The sequence below is a fragment of the Triticum aestivum genome, chromosome 5A (genome assembly GCF_018294505.1).
Source record: "Triticum aestivum cultivar Chinese Spring chromosome 5A, IWGSC CS RefSeq v2.1, whole genome shotgun sequence".
NCBI classification, from domain to species: Eukaryota; Viridiplantae; Streptophyta; class Magnoliopsida; order Poales; family Poaceae; genus Triticum; species Triticum aestivum.
Window position 1 is genome coordinate 662,725,133 of NC_057806.1, and position 12,546 is coordinate 662,737,678.

Consider the following 12,546-nt stretch of genomic DNA (forward strand, 5'->3'; position numbering starts at 1 on the left):
AACGTAAAGTAGGGAAATGCCCTTTCAATCTCCCCCTTTTTGGTGGATGATGACAACAACACGATTTGCAAGAGATAAGTCAATGAAATCTAGACGGAACTCCCCCTGAATGTGTTCCCCAACAAGTACTAGCTGATAGAAAGCATGGGCACACTTTCAGGACTAGACTCCCCCTAGATTTTATAGACTCATCACTCTGAGCTCAAAAGGATAGACAATATAATACTTAGAGGCAATAATAACGATAATGACCTACGAACGGAAAGGTAAACGGAGTAACAAGTCTCACACACAGCACGGAACGAAACAGGTCCACAAAACACCAAACAAACACAAAACACGAGAACAAGAGAAAAACCCAAGCAAATCCCCGAGACCTATAGAACCCTCTCCCCCTTTGGCATCAAGACACCAAAAAGGAAAAGAGCGAAGCTAGCGACCCAAAGCTCAGGCGTCCTCCTCTGACTCCTCAGTTGCATCTGGATCTTCATCATCAGAGTCGTCATTGTCGTCGTGATCAGATTCTTCCATGGCATTGTCAGCTGCTGCAAACGAGGATGATGGCTGGGGAGGGGCTTCATCATCAGTCCAGGTGCTATGGGTAGAGATCCAACGCTCCTCTGAGGTGATGCTCTTCTCAGAGCCACTCTGAACCTGCATGTTGAGGTGCTTCATCAATGCAATTTGGCGACACCGTGCAAGCTTCTCATTGACATGTGCCTCATACATCTTCTTCTGGATGTCAGCCTGGAGACAAAAGGTCTTCTTCACCTTGGCAGTAAGTTTGGCCACCCACGAAGGCTGGGCCCCTGGCTCCAGCTCAAAGTCCTCATCGTCAGAAGTAGCATAGACATCCTCAGGAGCATGTTCAGGGAAGCGAGGCTCGGCATGCTTCTTCTTCTTAAGGAGCTTGACCTCATGAACAGTGAGGTTTTCTGGAGAAGTGAGGAGCTCTCCAGGACGACGAACAGACCACACAGAGTTCAGAAAGCACATGGCAAATAGAGCGTAGATTGGGACTTTATGGTAGATGACCATGTTGTACATCTCATGCCACAACCAATTTGACACATCAAACGTTGCCCCTGTCCCCACCATGGTCTTCCTAGCAACCATCAAATCAACCAGATAGCCATGAATCTCATCTTGATTGCCCACCTTGGGCAAGAGCACATTGCGGAACACTCGGTGCATGATGTCATAGACCTTCTCCAAATCCTTGGATTCGCCAATAATCCCACGGCCCCGAATGTACAGAGGGGCAAGCTTCTCCTTAGGCATGGACTCAGGAAAATCATGAGGGCGAATGCCACCCCTTCCTTCCAGACCGGTATCCTCGTACCCAATGGCATTGCAGAAAGCCCTCCAGGGAACGTGAAACAATTCATCGCGACACATGAAGGTGAGAGTGCGCGCATCATCTTCCCCAAAATGAACCGTGGCATAGAACTAATGGATAAGTTGAATATCAAAGTCACAGTTGACTGACATGATCTCGACAATATCAAACTCCTCGCAGAGAGCTAGCGCCTCACCAAAATACTCCATGTTGTTTCTCCAATGATCAAAATCAATTGTCCACTGCTTGGCATATCTATTCTTGTTGTGCTCAAAGAGTTCATGAACAATCCGCACTTGCATCTCATTCCGGAATTGAACAGTGGTCCAACGGGGAGCAATGGGAACCTCATACGGATTCTTTGAGCAGAAGGCTTCCCAATCCTTGGCTTTCCAACGATGCAATGGCATAACCACACGTTGCTTAGCAGCTGCAGACTTTTCACGGTGAGTGGGCTTGGTGGGAATTACAACTTCTTCTTCATCATCAGACACAACCGAGCGCAAGGTCCTTCGTGCCCTCTTCTTGGTCTTGCGAGGAGTAGAGCGAGAACTAGAGCCACCTGAACACACACACGAAAAGAACACACAAAAAAACCCAACAAGGATGAGAGGATTGCACCCACTAGCAGAAAAGGAACAAGTTGCAACTACAGAGAAGATAGAACAGTGCTTAGTGGTTGATATACTCCGGTTGTACCGGATCTTCCGCCGGTAGTACCGCTCCAGCGGTTGTTCCGCCCGTAGGGGCGGTAGTACCGCTCCAGCAGTTGTACCGCCCGTAGGGGCGATAGAACCGCTGACAGTGACACTACCAGGGAAGACAGATCTAACCGAAGCATACGAATCACACAAGTAATATTCCGAATTCTAAGTGCTGCAAACAAGACAGGAGGCTGACAAAGAAATCTTCTAAGCCAAAGATCGACCACTAAACGCGGAAAGATAAGTAAAGCCCTAGAAAAGGAAGAACCCTAAAAAATCTAGAGGCAAAGAACACGAGGCATTACCACCATCCATGGGAAGAGATCGGGAGGCCTCCACGGAGAGAATCCACGGAGAGCCAAGGAACCGAAGTGCGAGACGCACTCCGGGGCAGGGGCAGAGATGGCCGGCGGCTAGGGCAAAAAGAAGAGGAACGAGGACGAAGGGAAAAAGACAACCCTTCAGCCCCGTCGAGTATATATAGGACCGTACACACGCCCCGGTAGAACCGCTTAGGGGAGCGGTTGTACTGCTCGTCTGGTACAGAACGGTGGATGGAGGCGGTACTTCCGGTGCCCGGGAGGCAGCGGTAGTACCACACGGCATCAACCGGTAGTACCGGACGTGGGTTACCATGGGTTTGTGCGGTGGAACCGCCCAAGCACCGAACGGAGACCCTTGGGACGGCACAACCCGGTACCAGCGGTAGAACCGCTCGTGGTACCGGTTGTACCGCCCGACCACCTAAGACCAAGCCAAGATCAAATGAGTGCAATCCGAAGGGAGGAAGGGGCACAAAACAGGAGAGAAACAACACCCTAGGAGAACCTAACACAAAGAGCAAAGATAGAAAGAGAGAAAACAACACGAGAACAACAAGGCTAACTCCAACCTCCCGAAGAGAGGATGGTGGCCGAGGCCACCTATGTTTGAGTCAATTGGTATGGCACCACGAAGAATTATCCTTGGGTCCATGACCAAAACTCGTCTTTGAAGCACAAGTACCATCAAATATGGCTAATGTGAAAGACACAATCAATTTATGCATAATGGGGGGAGGGAGAGTTCATTGAGAGAACAACACTCCCCCTATGTCCATGCTTACACCTAAACTAGACAACAAATTGAGCGTGGTAGGGTGTGCACGGGTTCAAGCCACATTGCTCGAATCAATGATATTTAGCTCATGCCTTAACTCGCGAAATCTTGCTTCATCCAAGGGCTTCGTGAAAATATCTGCAAGGTTGTCATGAGTGTTGACATAGTTGAGCTCGATCTCTCCTCGTCTAATGTGATCCCGGATGAAGTGATACCGGATCTCAATATGCTTCATCTTGAAATGTTGCACCGGATTGAGAGAGATCTTGATGGCACTTTCATTGTCACACCAAAGAGGCACTTTGTCACAAGTGACACCGTAATCCTTTAAAGTTTGCCTCATCCATAGGAGTTGAGCACAACAACTACCGGCGGCAACATACTCCGCCTCAGTGGACGAGAGAGACACACAACTTTGCTTTTTGGAAGACCAACTTACCAAAGAGCAACCAAGGAATTGGCACCCTCCGGAAGTGGACTTCCTATCCACTTTGTCTCCCGCCCAATCGGAATCCGAGTACCCTACAAGCTTGAAGTTTGATCCTCTAGGGTACCATAGGCCAAAGTTTGGGGTATGAGCCAAATATCGAAAGATTCGTTTGACCGCCACATAGTGACTTTCCTTAGGTGTGGCTTGAAACCGAGCACAAATTCCCACACTCAACATGATGTCCAGTCTAGATGCACAAAGGTAAAGCAAGGATCCAATCATGGAACGATATACCTTTTGATCCACCACTTTACCATTGGGATCTAAGTCAAGTTGGCACTTGGTGGGCATTGGAGTGGAAGCCGGCTTGACGTCACTTAGCTTGAATCTCTTGAGCATGTCTTGAGTGTATTTGGATTGATTGATGAAGGTTCCTTCTCTTCTTTGCTTCACTTCGAACCCTAGAAAGAACTTCAACTCTCCCATGGAGGACATCTCGAACTTTGAGGTCATGAGAGCGGCAAATTCCTCATTGAAAGCTTTGTTAGGAGAACCAAAGACAATATCATCAACATATAATTGGCACACAAACAACTCCCCTTTTACCTTCTTAGTAAAAAGAGTGGGGTCGATTAGCCCAACTTCAAAACCACGGTCTTGTAACAACTCGGTAAGGTGGTCATACCACGCACGTGGGGCTTACTTAAGGCCATACAGCGCCTTATCGAGTTGATACACATGATCGAGAAAGTAGGGATCCTCGAACCCGGGGGGTTGCTTGACGTAAACCAATTCATTAATGGGACCATTAAGAAAAGCACTCTTCACATCCATTTGTTGTAACTTAAAATTATGATGAGAAGCATATGCAATCAACATGCGAATGGATTCAAGACGAGCAACGGGAGCAAAGGTTTCACCGCAGTCGATACCCTCGACTTGGGAGTAGCCTTGTGCTACCAAACGAGCCTTGTTGCGAATGATAATCCCATGGGCATCTTGCTTGTTCTTGAATATCCACTTGGTTCCAATGACATTGTGGTTCCCCATTGGCCTTGGCACCAATCTCCACACTTTGTTGCGCTCGAAGTTGTTGAGTTCTTCGTGCATGGCATTGAGCCAATCCGGATCTTCTAGCGCCTCATAGACCTTGTGGGGTTCCACACAAGAGACAAACGCGTGATGCTCACAATAATTTGCTAATTATCTACGAGTGCCTACCCCTTTTCTTAAGCTTCCAAGCACATTCGTCATGAGAGGATCCTTGGTGGAGAGCTTGGATGCAATCTTCGCGGCACGACGCTCTAATTCCTCCTCGGTGGTGAGTTGAGGAGCGGTTACTTGATCATCTTGAGCGCCGTCATGAACTTGTTCTTGATCTTGAACTTGCTCGGGGGAGAGAACTTGACCTTGGGCATCACTTGGTGTGTCAACACCATCTTGAGTATGATCTTGCCCTTGGTCTTGTTCATGAGGTTGAGGGCCTTCACTTTGTTCTTCGGAAGCGTGTGGGCCTTGGGTTGGTGATGGCTCCACTTGAGTGGAGCATTGTCCTTCTCCTTCGGCCACAAGGGGTTCCTCAATGGGTAGGATAAAACCAACACCCATTCTTCTTATGGCTTGAGGAGGAATTTCATCACCTACATCACAAGTGCCACTTTGCTCCACTTGGGAGCCGTTATTCTCATCAAACTCCATGTTACACGTCTCCTCAATAAGTCTCGTGGATTTATTGAGGACACGGTAAGCATGAGAGTTTGTAGCATAACCAACAAATATGCCCTCATGAGCTCTAGCCTCAAATTTAGACAACCGAACACCTTTCTTGAGAATGAAACACTTCCACCCGAATACCCGGAAGTACTTGAGGTTGGGCTTGTTACCGGTGAGTATCTCATATGGAGTCTTGTTCAAGCCCTTGCGAAGGTAGAGCCGATTGGATGCATGACACACAGTGTTGATGGCTTCGGCCCAAAAGTTGTACGGAGACTTGAACTCCGCCATCATGGTCCTTGCCGCATCCATCAACGTCCAGTTCTTCCTTTCTGCAACACCGTTTTGTTGAGGGGTGTATGGTGCGGAATATTGATGCTTTATTCCCTCATCACTAAGAAATTCATCCAAGGTGTAGTTCTTGAACTCAATGCCGTTGTCACTTCTTATTGTCAAGATATTTGCATTGTGTTGACGTTGTGCTTCATTTGCAAAGTCAATGACGGTTTGTTGGGTCTCGCTCTTCCTCTTGAAGAAATACACCCACGTGTACCTTGAGTAGTCATCCACAATCACCAAGCAGTACTTCCTACCTCCAAGACTATCGAAGGATGGAGGCCCAAAGAGATCCATGTGAAGGAGCTCCAAAGGCCTCTTTGAATAAATGATAGTCGTGGGAGGGTGAGCCTTCTCATGTAGCTTTCCTTCGATACAGGCACTGCAAGCATGATATTTAGCAAAACTAACATTCGTTAGTCCACGGACATGGTCCCCCTTGAGGAGACTTTGCAAAGATCTCATATTGACATGGGCTAAACGGCGAAGCCAAAGCCATCCCACATCAACTTTAGCCATTAGGCATGTCGCGGTCTTAGTGGGTCGCTCCGAAAAGTTAATCACATATAGACCGTTCTCGACATGCCCAACAAAGGCTACTTTAAGAGTCTTGCTCCACAAGAGGGCCACGGTATCGATATCAAAGAAAGTGGCAAAGCCCATGATTGCAAGTTGATGAACGGAAAGTAAATTGTACGCAAGGGACTCAACAAGAATGACCTTCTCGATCGTGAGATCATGAGAGATGACCACCTTGCCAAGTCCCAATACCTTAGAAGATGAGGCGTCACCCCACTCGACATTGGTGGGCATAGATGGAACCTTGTGCACGTCCACCACCAAGTCCTTGCTTCCGGTCATATGATTTGTAGCTCCGCTATCGAGCAACCATGATCCACCACCGGAAGCAAACACCTACAAGAGATCAATTCTTGGTTTTATGTACCCATTTTGTAATGGGTCCTTTGATGTTAGTAACAAGGGTCTTAGGAACCCAAATAGACCATTCAATGTATTCATGAAGAGAACCAACAAATTTGGCATAAACATGCCCATCACTAGCACGGCATAACACATAAGAAGGATTAAAATCGCCGGCTTTGTTAGGAGGGGTGACATTGCCCTTCTTGACATTGTTCTTCTTCTTCTCCTCGGGGGCACTCTCTCCCTCCATCACAAAGGTTTTCATGAGAGGAGGAGGTCGTTTGGTCTTGTCATTCTTCTTCTTGTTCTTGGAGTCGGGCACGTACCCAACCCCTTCCTTGGCCACAACTCCCTTTTGGTTGATCAAGAGATCGTTGAGGTTCTTCTTGCCTTGTATGCAAGTCGCAAGACCTCTCTCAAGTTGTTCCTTCAACTTAGCATTTTCCTCAACAAGATGTATATGCTCACAACACGGGTTAGTAGCATTTGCATTATCAATTAAAACCATATGAGGAAAAGTTGCTTTCTCCTTAGTTAGCTTCACTTGGAGTTGATCATGAGACTCCTTGAGACTAGCGTGAATACCCTTCAAGGCCTTGTGGGCCTTGTCAAGTATATCAAACTCCTCTTTGAGTCTAGCAAGATCAACCCCGAGTTTGGCCTTCTCGGGATTTAGCACACGAGAAACAATGAGGTCATGATCATAATCTTTCTTTAACTTAGCATGATCAACGTTGTGTGACTCCTCAAGAGCCAAACGAAGACCACGCTCTTCCTCAAGAGCATTGGAAAGATCCGAGATCTCATCGGCATAGTCACGACTATGCCCTTCCATCTTAGAGATGGTGTCCTCGTGAGCCTCGATCATGTCATTGGTTTCACCAAGTTGTTCTAAGAGAGCAACAAAGTGCTTCTTGGATTTTCCCTTGAGTTTGCCCATAAAGGCCTCAAACTCGTTAGCCTCCACATTAGCTCCCTCAAGTTCATTAATGCAATCCATCGGGGAAGGATGATTAATGATGGTAGTTTTGATGTTGGAGGTTACCTTGTTGGTGGCTTTAGCCATGAGGCACTTGGCGGTGATGCTCTCGTTGGGTGAGTCGAAGAGAGACACCCGTGACGTTGTTGCAATGGCAACGGAGGCCATGGCAACGGACTCATCATCTTCATCATCGTCATCATCCTCATTGTACTCTTCTTGCACAACCAAAGCCTTGGGAGGAGTCTTCTTGGAGAAGTTGTTCTTGTTGGGGAACGACTTGGCCTTGTCCTTTCGGATGAGCTTGCCACCATTGTCTTCCCTCTTCTCATACGGGCATTCCGCAACGAAATGACTCACGTTGCCGCAATTGTAGCAAGTCCTTACACGTTGCTTTCCCCTTTTACCACTCGAGTTGTTTTTGCTAAAGTTTGGCCTCGAGTTTTTCTTGCTCCAAAATTGCCTTGAAGCAAGTGCCATGTGTTCATGATATGCATACTTCGTATCTTCGGGGTTGCTCTCCTCTTATTCCTCTTCTTCGTCTTCCACGATGAGCTTGGCATTCAATGCAAGGTTAGGCTTCTTTGCCCGTTGAGAATAGAGCACCGCATTGTCGGCGGTCTTGTCCAAAATGTTCATGGCCACAAACTCATCCAACACTTCGCTTGAGGTCAAAGTGTGGAAGTCCGGTCTTTGACGAATGACGGAGGACATGGCCTTGTGATAGGGCATCATTTCCTTGAGGAATTTGCGCTTGATCCAATTGTCATCCGTGTCCTTGCTCCCGTGATCTCGTAGTGAGACCGCGAGTTTGGTTACTCTCCGATAGAGCTCACGAGGTTCTTCATCTTCCTTCATTGCAAACTCATCGGCCTCATCTTGTACCACTTCATAGTTGGAGCGTTGAATGCTTGCGCTTCCCCGGTAGAGAGACACGACACAATGCCATGCATCTTTGGCCAAGGCGAAAGGACGAAGATGAGGTAGGTCTTCGGGTGGAATTGCATCTTGAATGATGAAGAGAGCATTCTCATTGAATTGATTGTCCGCGGCTTCTCGAGGAGTGAAGTTGCTTGGATCATGTGGATAGAAACCTTCTTCAATGATTCTCCAAAGGTTAGTGTTCACATGATTTAAATGACGTTTAAAGCGGTAAACCCAAGAATCAAAATCCTCATTTTTCACAATCTTAGGGGAGGACCGGCATGATTCAAATGAGTGGAAGGAACCGGTCCACCATAAACAAGTGGTGGTTCCACATGGGCAAAGATGCCGGTGCCATTCTTGCCACTAGAAGAAGGAGCCTTTTCACTACTAGCTTCCCCCTTGTCGGGGATAGCATCCGTCACCTTGTTGGCGGGATCACCCACTTTCAACGGTGCGGTGGATAGTTTAAGCCCCTCAAGAAATTTAGTAAACATACTTTCGACTTCGGTCGTCATGGAGGTTTTCAATGTCTCCAAGGCCACATTGAACTCCTCACGAGAGACCGAAGTTCCCCCATCTCCCGTAGACGACATCGGATTCACACTGGAGTGTTCCTCCACACCTTCTACGGTATCAACCATACTCTTTGGACGGTAAAGTCCTTAATAAAGAGACGAGGCTCTGATACCAATTGAAAGGATCGATATGGTTGACTAGAGGGGGGGTGAATAGGCAACTAACAATTTTAGCTTTTCTTTAACAATTTAAACTTTGCATCAAAGTAGGTTGTCTGGATATGCAACTAGGTGAGCAACCTATATGATGCAACGAGGATAGGTACACAAGCAAGCAAGAGATATGAAACAAGTAAGCTTGCTCAAATAAAGGCACGAGATAACCAAGAGTGGAGACGGTGGAGACGAGGATGTGTTGCCGAAGTTCCTTCCCTTTGAGAGGAAGTACGTCTCCGTTGGAGCGGTGTGGAGGCACAATGCTCCCCAAGAAGCCACTAGGGCCACCATATTCTCCTCACGCCCTCACACAATGCGAGATGCCGTGATTCCACTATTGGTGCCCTTGAAGGCAGCGACCGAACCTTTACAAACAAGGTTGGGGCTCTCTCCACAACTTAATTGGAGGCTCCCAACAAAAACCATGAAGCTTCACCACAATGGAATATGGCTCCAAGGTGACCTCAACCGTCTAGGGTGCTCAAACACCCAAGAGTAACAAAATCCACACAAGAAAGTATGGGGGAAGCAAATATCCTCTGGTGGAAGTGTAGATCTAGGTCTCCTCCTTCAATCCGTAGCAAATCAACAAGTTTGAGTGGCTAGAGAGAGAGATCGGGCAAGAGAGCTTTAAGGGCTTTAATGATGGAGTGAGAGAGGTCCAAGGTAGGAGTGGTAGGTGGGAGAAGCTCCCTTAAATAGTCACCCCACATTTCCAACCGTTACTGCGTTTTTTGCACTGCAGCGGTACAACCGGTCCTCGTCCTGGTACAACCGGGACTCATGGTGTAACTGCAGAACCCTACCAATCGGTACAACCGGACAGGCGGGCGGTAGTACCGGCTAAGAAAAATAACTGGACTAACCACCTGGCTACCGCACAACCACCGCATCAAAACAGGAGCTTGACCGGTACTTGGGCGGTGCCTGGCCGGAACAACCGCATGGCCTTGAGCTCTTGGGCGGCTAAGTACTGAGCGGAAGAACCGCTTGGACCACCGGTGGTACCGATCATCGTGGAACGACCGGACCAACCGGGCCACTACCACCCAAGAACCGCATCAAACCAGAAGCGAGAGCGGTACTTGAGCGGTGCATGGACGGAACCACCGCCCCAGCTGTTGCAGAGCATGGTGGCGGTACCACCGCCCGGAGGCAGCGGTACAACCGCTCGAGCAAAGCTGGTGAGCGACAAGACCCAGTGGTACAACCGCTCCAGAGAGCAGTACAACCGCTGGGCAGAAACAGTGAGCAGAAAGGAGGGGAAGAGGCAAGGAAAACTCTCTCTCCCACACACACCTGAGGAAGGCAAAGAGAGGGTGAGAAAACTGTACGTGAACTGATTCTCCCAGAGCTTCCTAATGAGGATTCCCTCTTGATAGTACGGGTACTCTACGACCAAAGAAAATAAAAGCGTAGAGGACACGTCTTCGATCTTTTCCTTCGAGAGGCAATAGCAATCCGATGTAAGCCTAAGCATCGAGAACCTGAAACATATAGCACACGATTAGACCACAAAGGGTTGTCATCATTATCCAAAACGTAAAGTAGGGAAATGCCCTTTCAAGATGCATTACTGCACAATTACCACACTTTCAGAAAAAGTTATCAAGTGCATTACTATATAATTACGACACTTTCAGAAAAAGTTATCAGGTGCATTACTACATAATTACCACACTTCAGATCATAAAGAAATCAAGGGACAGAAATTACTACAATCCAAATAAGGGAAAAGTTATCAAGTGCATATGTGCATAATCATCAGACTAAGAAGCAAAAAAGTTACCAGGTAAAAAAAAGAAAAGAGATAAAAAGTGCAAACTAGAAAGATAGTCGGGTGTGCTTACCAACACATGATACCATCTGGTGCTGATCTTGTTGGAAGTCGTCGGCGCCATCACAGTGCTGGCAGCAAGCACAAGCCACAAGCTTTAAATTGTCATCACGCCGGTTAGTGCTCAAGATAATATTTAATACATACACAGTTTTAGGAGCATGTCCAAGTTCACCAAAAAGATCTCCCGCAAGTTCAAGCTGTGCATCTGTAGGAACCTTGAAATCCACCTCAATATCACCTCGGGGCACACCCATTATACGATGCACAGACTCTTCATTGACCGGTAACCTTCCGCGACCAGGTACAACGACCTCATGGGAATCAGGGTCATATAGACCGGCAAGCCATTGAGAAAGCCGATTGGGCATATTATCACACTTGATATTCCGCAAACTAGTGAAATCCATGTCATCAATCGCGGACATTCTCTCATCTGACATGTCCTTACAAGCAGTCACAAGAGCACTAGGAGAAGCCATGCTCCGATCTGCGGGAGGCTTATGCTTCTTTAAGGGGTTCACCTCCTCAATGTCACCATCTAACTTGCGCTTCCTTGGCATTGTGGCCTGACACACAAGAATAACAAAGAGAAAAAAGTGAGCATAAAGGATGCATAGCTGTTGAATTAATAGTCACACACATATTCTTATGATACATTGGTAACTTGTGAACACGCAACAAGATAACTCATCCAAAACAGAGAAGGATGAAAACAAAATAAGGACATGTGTGCTTCTACTAGATATTGGATACCTAAATTTTCAAGATAAATTATGCAAATTAGGGATGGCAACAACTTACACAGAAACACATATATTGGACATCACAGCACTAAGTATTAAAAAATCAGTGACATGATAAATTTTACGGTGGACTCCTGATAAATTATTCACACCACTGATGGTAATATTCACAATTAAAGCTCGGGTAAGTTAAGTGATGGCACATCCATAAGTTAGAAACACAAAATACATCATGAAACGAGACACCACTGATAGTGCTATAACAAACAATCCATCATGACAGCCTAAACACAAAACGAGATGAACTACATATAAAACACACAAACACTATGGGATTCTCACCAGCAACCTAATTATACATGTGGTAATTCAATGCCTTCAATGCAACCATAAGAGCATGAACAGAGGATGATAAAATGGAGCCTGAGTGAGGAGACTCGTTGTAAAATCCACCAAACCCTACCGGCGACCAAAATAACGGCAGAAATCATCATAGGATAACGGCAGTGAATCATGAACGGAGACATAATGGTTTTGCATCTAGAGAAAACCCTAGAAATCAGAATCGAACCGTGTAGCAGAGGGAATCAGTTCAAAAATGACGGCAACTACCTACAAAATCGAAAACAAAAAATTAAGCAGTAAAACGATGTGCATGCGAAATAGGGGCTAACAAATAGCAATTGCACCACGAATTGAACGTATTGGGCGCATTCCTCGTATGTTCTAACCTGCGACCAACCCGACGAACATCCCGCCACTAACGGCGTCGAGAAACAGAG